The following is a 9,083-nucleotide window of genomic DNA, read 5'->3' as shown; positions in this document are numbered from 1 at the left end:
CTATCACCTTTGGATGCAAAGAAATAGAGCGAGAATTGAAGGTAGTCTTCTTAGACCTGAACTCCTCAGGGACTTGATCACTAAGGAGGTTAAAATTAGAGTGCATTCACTCCTTACACCAGGGATTACAGCTAGAGATAAGAACTGCTTATTGAGTGTTAGCTTGTTTGTATAAAAATCCAGGTTCCTGGATCTTTTTAAATTGCTTTGTAGCCAAAATGGCAAGTTGTAACATTTGTTATGATCTTTAATGGAAATGCTTACATTTCATCCAAAAAAAAAATACATGTTCTTGTATTTTGTCAAAAATTTTCGATTTTTATCATTTTTTGATTTAAAAGTCAAGTTAGAATTTTCCATCCCCACACTAGTATGGGCATTGTCCTCAATGGCCAAAACGATAGGAAATTATGCAAGCTAAATGAGAATGCATGATTTCTACACTAATATGCAAACTATATGATATATACACAAGTGATGCATTCTATACTACACTATATGATGCATGATTTTATTGGTTGGAGAGCTAATTTAAATTAACTCCCAATGCTTGTGCTTGAACTTCCCCAAACCAAGTGAGACATTATTTCTAGTTTATCATTTTGGATTTTTAAAAGTGGGAACAATATAAGACACCTCAATGGAACCGAGGTGGGAGTCCTCTAAGTGTTTCTAGGACTCAAAACAATTGATCAAGATAAAACTTTTTGAAGACAAGAGAAATAAATAAAGCTAGAGGAGGTGTAGGAAACTCACAATGGGATATGTGGCATCCTCCAAAAATCTTGTTAATCCTCAATTGTCGCTTATGGCGACATCTTCATCACTATCATCATCTACCTCATCAACATCTTCATTATCATCATCATCATCGTCATCATCATCATCATCTACCTCCATGGACCCGGAGCCTTCACCATTTTCATCATCACTTGAACTTTGCACTTCTTCCTCTTCTTCCTCATGGCAAGAGTGGCTACTTTCCCCGCTCTCAACAACAATCTCCTTCCCCTTAGTAACTTGACTATCCACGGTGGCATCTCTAGGAGCACTCGGAAAGAATACTTCTCTATCCGCCCAACTAGGCAAAGGACATGAAGGATCAAGTAATCCTTGCCTAGCTAAGTGTAGGAGGGGCGGATATTGAGCTCGGTAAGCATTAACCCGATCCTACCATAACATTAGTGCCAATCGGTGTGAATTCACTGTAGGAAAATGGATATGGTGGAGTCACAATGGATGAGGAGGAGGGCTTGGCATGTGATTCCATATGTTGCTTCATAATCATTTCGGCTTCATCGGAGACGGTTATAAGGTAGCTTGGACTTCGGACATTGATGCGGCATATCTTGTTAGGCAAGATGAAGGACTTAGCTTCTTTAGTGAGCCACTCATACTTGTTGTCAAGATTATCATTCTTGACCTAATGGAACTTGTTGATCATAGTGGCCACATCAAGAAGGTTGCCTCCTTTAACCGGTTTATATGTCTTGTCTTTGTTGAGATCTGGGTTAAAGTGTTTGGCTAACCATGTTACTAATCCTCCATTCACAATAAAAGCCGCTCCATCTTGACCATGGTCAATTGTAAGCCACCGTTTAAGTAAGAGTTGAAGTATGTTGTATTCCTTGGTGAAATTTTTGTTGACATTCATGGTGGATTCAAGGTAGACAAAGATGAGCTCGGTAAAGTGATTGGTGCCTTTTCTTGCAATTAAAGTGTTGCCCTAAACCTTATGCCACACTCTTATGCCCGGATGGTGGACATAAAGAACATGACACTCATGGAAGGATTCAAATTTTCTCCCGGTGATTACTTTCCATAGAGGTGCGGGATCATATTTCAAGGGCTTCTTCTCATAATGAGAGTGTTCTTCAAGACCAAACACTTTGCCAAACTCACTTATCGACATTCGTCTATCCTTATTTTCAAGGCGGAATTCCATATTTTTCCGAGTCTCTACCTTCGTCACCTTCAAAGAGCTTATAAACTCCATGGTAAGGGAGGGGTGAGTCAATTCTTGCATGTCAAAGAGTGTTTTCGACTTCATAGACTCGAAAAAATTCTTAGTCCTTTCAAGAACACCCAACTTGTCTAAGGCATCTTGGCATATGAATTTGGTAGGCAAAATAGTCTTTCTAGCAAGGGATACAAATTCTTTCCTATGAGAATCATTTATGAAAGTTACCTCCGGATAATCTTGCAATTGTTCAATGACCGGAGTAGGAGTAGCTTCCACCATAGGAGTAGTAACTTCTTGAATCTCCACCCTTGGTTGATGCACTACTATAGCCTTTGAGGCTAAAAGAGCTTGTTGCCTTTTGGAAAGATTTGAGGTTGTGGGTGCCTTGTTTCCACCTTTTGTTCTTGCCATGTTCTTCTCCTTATCAAGATTGTATCAACAAACCAAAGTTTTGCTTGAATGCTTCTAGTATCCTCAAGCTCTAATTAATCCCTAATCTATTATGGGATTTTTGAAATTGCCTTGAAACCCTAGAAAATCGATTCAATTTTTGAGGAGTTTGGTGTTTTGATGGCTTCTTGTTGATGAAGGAGTAGTTTGATTGTAATTTGAGGAAGTTTGAGTTTGATTTTGGTGAATTTGGTTGAGGAATTTGTGTTTTGTTGATGAGGGGATTGAGGGTTTTGAGGGAGAAAGGGTTGTGTGTTTGTGTTTCAATAAGATAGAAATGATTTGGGGAAGGAGGGTGAATCCCGTATTATAGCCTTTCAGCAGTAGGAGACGGGCGTCTTGGAAGGGGGATGCTCGGATCTTTAAACAGCGAGCTCAGGAATTTCTAACCCGTGGTGAGACGCGCGGATTCTTCAGGAGACGAGCGAATTTCTGCAGGAGACGCTCGTCTTCACTTGGGGACGCTCGGATTTTTAGACAGTGTGGAATTAAAATGTTTGAAGCAACCAGGACGCGCAGATTGCTCCTGAGACGAGCGGCTTCAGACTGAGACAGGTGTCTTCTCTGTAATCCGCTCAGATTTTTAAACAAACTAAAATTTTCAATTTCAGCACTCCCAAGACGAGCGTCTTAGAGCCAGGACGCTCGGATTACTTCCAAGACGAGCGAGTTCCCTCTGGGTCCCTCAGATCTTCTCATGTACCTACGGGTTTAGGTCCACCTGTGGGGATCTTCATGTCCCATATCATTCTTTCTTCATGCCTTTGTTCAACATTGTGGGTGCACTATGAAGGCTCAGTTAGCCTAGGCAATTGCTATCCCCACACTAGATCAAACACTACACATCAAAACATCACCTCCCTCACTTTCTCTCAAAATGAAAATCTTGATCAAAGTATGAAATTGCAAATCCAAAATTGACAAAAATGCAATACAATAAGTAAAATGCAAGTTAAGGGTTAGAATATTTACAAATGGTGGTTTAGGGAGGACTCCACCAAACTCTCATTCTTGAATGAGATGTCAAGGGGGCACAGCTAAGGTGTTGTTGATGTTGCTCAACACCTTATAGAAGTAGTCGAAGGCTTGTTCATTTTCATTGTAAAGATCTTCAATAGACCTTTCCACATTGTGTTCTTCATGATGGTGACTCGAGTCAAGATGGTCACCAAAGCCTTGGTCTAAGGTCATAGCATTGCCAATGTAGGGATTGACTAATCCTTCGAATTCGCCATCCCATAGACCACATACTTCATTAGCTTGTTCTCCAATTGTATCATGAGTTGATGAAAACAACTCCTCTTTCTTGTTGTCATGGCCAATAAGGCCTTCTTACTTACTTGTCATGATTGATGGTGAACTATTCAAGATCTCATTGTTGTTGAAATTTCCTTTCTTTCCGGATAGAGCATATTGAGGATTATCCACTTTCTTCTTCCATATGGGTGGTGATTCTTTACCCATAGCTTGATTTTTTGCATTGAGATGTCAACTTCTTCCTATCACTTTCACGGCTATAATGATCGACCATGAAACATGGCTCATGTAGTCGGGGAGCTCTCATTGTCTTGTCAAGATTAAAAGTGATTGTCTCATCCCCCACTTCAAGTGTAAGCTCTTCATGTTTCACATCAATCACCGCTCCCGCGGTGTGCAAGAAAGGTCTTCCTAAAATGATAGGAATGTTGAAATCCTCCTCCAAGTCAACAATGACAAAGTCTACCGAGATGAAGAATTTGCCAATTCTCACGGGCACATCCTCCCATACCCCTAAAGGTATCTTTGTTGATCGATCCGCCATTTGAAGCGTAATGTTGGTGCAATTGAGCTCTCCCATTCCTATACTCTTGCATACCGAGTATGGCATGACATTTACACTTGCTCCAAGGTCACATAATGCTTTGTTGATTGTAGTGTCGCCAATGGTGCATGGAATAGAGAAGCTTCCCGGATCTTTGAGTTTTGGAGGTGAACTTCCTTGAAGAATAGCACTACTAACTTTTGTAAAGGCAATAGTCTCTAGCTTTCAGATAGATTTCTTCTTGGTAAGAATATCTTTCTTGTACTTTGCATAGGCCGGAACATGATTGATTAATTCCATGAATGGGATTGAGACTTCTAAGTTCTTCACAATCTCCATGAACTTTCCAAGTTATTCATCAAACTTAGGCTTAGCTTGACGACTTGGGAATGGAAGTCTAATCACAATAGGCTCTTTCTCCTTAGCCTTCTTTTCATTATTCTTCTTTGAAACTTCTTGGATGGTGGGTTCTTGTTCTTCCTCAGAGTCTCCACAACTCTTTGCTTGTCACTAGCATCCATAATATCTTCATCAATTGGCTTCTTCGGCCCTTCATACCTTGTACCACTCCTCAAATGGATGGCACTAACCGATTCATGTCTTGGGGGATTACTTTGAGGTGGTAATTGCCCCTTTTGTCTTTGAGAGCTAGAAGATGCTAATTGAGACATTTGGGTTTCCAACATCCTGGTGTGGGCTAGTATGTTGTTGATGGTGATGTCTTTGGCTTGGCTATCTTTTTGCATTTGGGTGAAAAATTCTTGTTGGTTCTTTTGCATTTGGAGGACCGCTTTTTGAACATCAAAGCCTTGGTCATTTATTTAATTGTATAAAGGTTGATTTTGATAACTTTGGCTTTGGTTGTAAAAGGGTCTTTGAGCTTGATTTCTCATTGGAGGTGGGGTGTATGTTGGTTGAGGGTTTTGAACATTTTGGCTTTTGTATAAAAGATTAGGATGGAATTTAGTATTCTCATTGTAATAGTTGGAATAAGGGGTGCCACGCTTGTATGCTTGGAAAGCATTCACTTGTTCACTTGTTTCCCTATATTCACTTTGGTCATGTCCCAAAGTTCCACAACTCTCACATACTCCACTCGGAATTGAGGATGATGCCACCATAGCATTATCATTTTGTTTGGGTGATTTGGAAGCTTCATCAAGCTTAGTCAGGGCCTTCTCAAACTTCAAATTGATGGTGTCAATATGAGCACTTAGTTGAGCACCAAATTGTGTGATGGAATCTACCTCATGCTTTCCTCCTCTAGTTGCATTTTGAGGCCTACTATATTGTGAATTATGAACCGCCATCTCTTCGATTTTGGCCCATGTTTGATTGTCATCAACTTCGGTAAACATACCATTGGATCCCATATTGAGAATGTTGCGGGAGTCTTCATATAGACCATTCCAAAATTGTTACACAAGGAACCACTCGCTAAATCCATGGTGTGGACAAGAACGACAAGTGTCCTTAAATCTCTCCAATGCTTCATACAATGACTCCTCATCCCTTTGTTTGAACCCGGTGATTTGGGCTCTCAACATGTTAGTCTTCTCCGGAGGATAGAATTTCTTGTAGAAGGCAAGTGCCAACTTCTTCCATGAGTCAATACCAAGGGTAGCCTTGTCTAGGCTTTTCAACAATTGCTTTGCGGTACCAATCAAGGGGAAAGGAAATCATACCCATCGGATTTGATCTTGAGTAACTCTTGTTTTAGAAATCGCATCACAATAGTCACAAAAAGTCTCCATATGTGAATGAGGGTCTTCACTAGGCATCCCTCCAAATTGACTTCTCTCAACTAGTTGTATGAATGCGGATTTGGAAATGAAATTACCGGTTAAATGTGGTGGTGTAGGAGTACTATTTGGTAGGTTCTCCTCGGTTGGTACGGAATGTGATGAAAATTTAGGCATTGTGGGTTGATTTTGTGGTGGGTTTTGTATTGGGTTGTCCTATCCTTCTCTTGCAAAAGGGATGGTAAACTCAATGTTATTTGGTTGAATGTCCATAATCTCTCCAATACCTACAACTCTCGAAGTACCTCTAGCAACTCTTCTATTGTTGGTTAAGGATCTTTAAATTTCAAGATCAATAGGCAATGGATTACCTTATGATCTACTAGTCATGCAAAATATCAAACAACTTGAAAACAATTAGATCAACCTTAAGGAGATTGACTTCCCCAAGGTAAAGAAAGACACAACTAAAACAATTAATGAAAATCAAATCAATTTAATACCGTCCCCGGCAACGGCGCCATTTTTGGTCCAGTTTAAAACTCGTCGTCAAAAGCTACCAACCAAAATAATATTTATAACTTCACAAACTACTCTTAGCAAAGAGGCAAGTAAAGGTCGGATCCCAAGGGACGGGTATTGATGTAGGATTCTCAATTGCAAATGGTTGTGTCTTAGGGTGTCACAATTTGGGTTGAGATGAAATTGGTCTAAACTAATTAACAAGATAAAAGTAAAGCAATGAAAACAAGCAAGATAATTAAAAGAGGTTGTAAACAATTGATTAAAGGCAATAGGGTGTCATGGGTTCATAGGGGATTCATGGGAGTTAATCATACAAACATGTTCTCAATTATATAGCAAGCACTTATTGTTGTGATAGGATCGAGTTGGTGTATAAGCTTACAATCCCTAAGAAGGTTTGGGTCCCGGAGCCTAGTCGATTAGATTGTATAACACCTACAAGTCGACTTAATCCTTCCTATTCCACTATATGCATGGTCTAATGAGGCTCGAGTTGGTGTATAAGCTTACAAGCCTCATTGAAAAGATAGGTGATGGGTAAAAAATGCAAGGATTCATAGGCTCGCATTTCATCAAACATAACATGTGCATAAGTTGAAATCACAACAAGCAAGCAATTTAATTATGAAAACATATTAGATTAAGCATGAATTATTCCTCGTGTTTGTTTCCCCTAATTCCCCATTAACCCTAGCTAAGGAAACTACTCACTCATCATCAAGTTTAACATGTTAATAAGGTTGTCAATCATACTAACAAGGCAAAACATGATGAATAAATGAAGGTGATTAACAATAATTAAACAAGGTTAAGAGAGAATTATACCTATGAAGATGATTCCAAATAATAAAGCAAAGAATAATAGAAGTACTTGATGATTGATGGAAGGTTGTCAATCCTCCCAATAAACCCAAATAATCTTCTACTTACCCAAAATAAAGGAAGAACAATAGAGAAATTAAGGAAAGATTAAGATGTGTTTAATATTGAGAAATTGTATTACAACTAAATTATGACTAATTTAATGAGATTAAGAGAGTATAAGATATGATTAAGGGTGCATTAAGAAGTTATCATAATCTAGGTAGTACAAAGGGGTATTTATACTAAAGATTAGGTACAAAGATTAGGGTTACTAAGGGCTTAAATGTCCATTAAGACCCTAGGAAAAGTTGAGGAAATGCTCCTCCCGAAGGAAATGAGCGGATTCCCATGCTAGTCTTGCCACGATCCGCTCGTCTTGAGGTAAGGCACGGGCTCTTCTGTCTTAGGATCCATTCGGATCCAGGGGAAGACGCTCGGCTCCTTGCGCTGCAATCCGCTCGTCTTGGGCACAAGACGCCCGGATCTTGCTGTTGTGAGACGCCTGGATCGTGCCTGATCCGCTCGAATTCCTGGGCAGACTGCTTCTCTTCTTTTCCTCCTTAATAATCCGCAAGGATCATTTTGGAGATGCAAGGATCCTTTCATCATTGCCCATTTCACTTTATTATCTACTTAGGCCTCTAGTATTGGTCTTCTCTTTGATGCTTGGTCATTAGATGCGATCAATTTAGCTCCATTTCGCCTTGTAAATGCAAGGTTAGCAATCCTTCCCAACCAAGGAGACAAAACCTCAAAGAATATGCAAAATGGGAAACTAAAGATAGTAAATGACCCAATTATGCACTATAAAGCATAGGAACGAGGTTAATTCGGGGACTAAATGTGCTCAAATATGAGTCACATCATCGACCAGCTGAGTGGCGCAGGAGTAGTTTCTAAGATCGATTTAAGGTCGGGTTATCACCAGTTGAGGATAGCGGATGAGGATTGTTGGACCATATAGATATATGATTAATTTTGATAATGACAAGTGTGTACTATATATTATATACTCTTGCTTGTAATCGTTTGTTTAGTCTTTAGTATATTGATTAATGTTTACAATTTAAGCAAGTAATGTTATAGCAACCTTGGCTATAACATTGATGATTTGTGAAGCATCGTTCAAGTAATGTTATAGCGGCATGAGCTATAACATTGAAGATTCTTAAAGTGTCATAGTAACTGTAACAAGTTTCAAGTATGATGATCACTCAAGCAAAAGGCTTAATCAAGTCTATAACAAGCTCAAGATGAAGAGCTTATGATCAAAATAAAGAGATGATCCTACCACTGAAGATCTCCAGGAAGATTAGCTAGTAAGGACATCGTTTAATAACGGTATTTTAAGAAGTAATTTTGGGAAGGTAAAGTTATAGCTATTTCACCTATAACTTTACTTACTAAACTTAAGGTTATAGCCATTTCTACTATAACTTTGGGTTGCTTTTTAAAGGCACGATTTTAATAATTTTAAAATCAATTTTCAAAAGATAAAATTCTTCAAATATGTTTCGAAATCATGTGTGTATATGATAGCGATGAAATACGGTTTGCTTAGAATGAATAATTTATGTTATCCTATTGGTTAATAAAACGACTTATGAGTCGTCATGCTACCTAGGGTTTGCTAAATTATCTAAACCTATCCCTAATCTACACCTTGATATTTTGACCTAGGGTTTCGGGTAAGATGGGCTTATGAGCCGTGTGGATGCCGAGTTAACTCCCTATGCAA

General features: G+C 39.1%; 1 non-coding gene across 1 annotated transcript; it reads left to right on the top strand.

Annotated features, from left to right (window-relative positions):
- Window positions 1-5,654: 5,654 nt before the first annotated feature.
- Window positions 5,655-5,761, top strand: LOC141625488 (small nucleolar RNA R71). The gene has a single exon (XR_012535267.1). It is a non-coding gene; the product is annotated as a small nucleolar RNA R71 (small nucleolar RNA).
- Window positions 5,762-9,083: the final 3,322 nt, after the last annotated feature.

This window comes from Silene latifolia, chromosome X (assembly GCF_048544455.1).
Source record: "Silene latifolia isolate original U9 population chromosome X, ASM4854445v1, whole genome shotgun sequence".
NCBI lineage: Eukaryota > Viridiplantae > Streptophyta > Magnoliopsida > Caryophyllales > Caryophyllaceae > Silene > Silene latifolia.
This window is presented reverse-complemented; position numbering and strand designations above follow the sequence as displayed.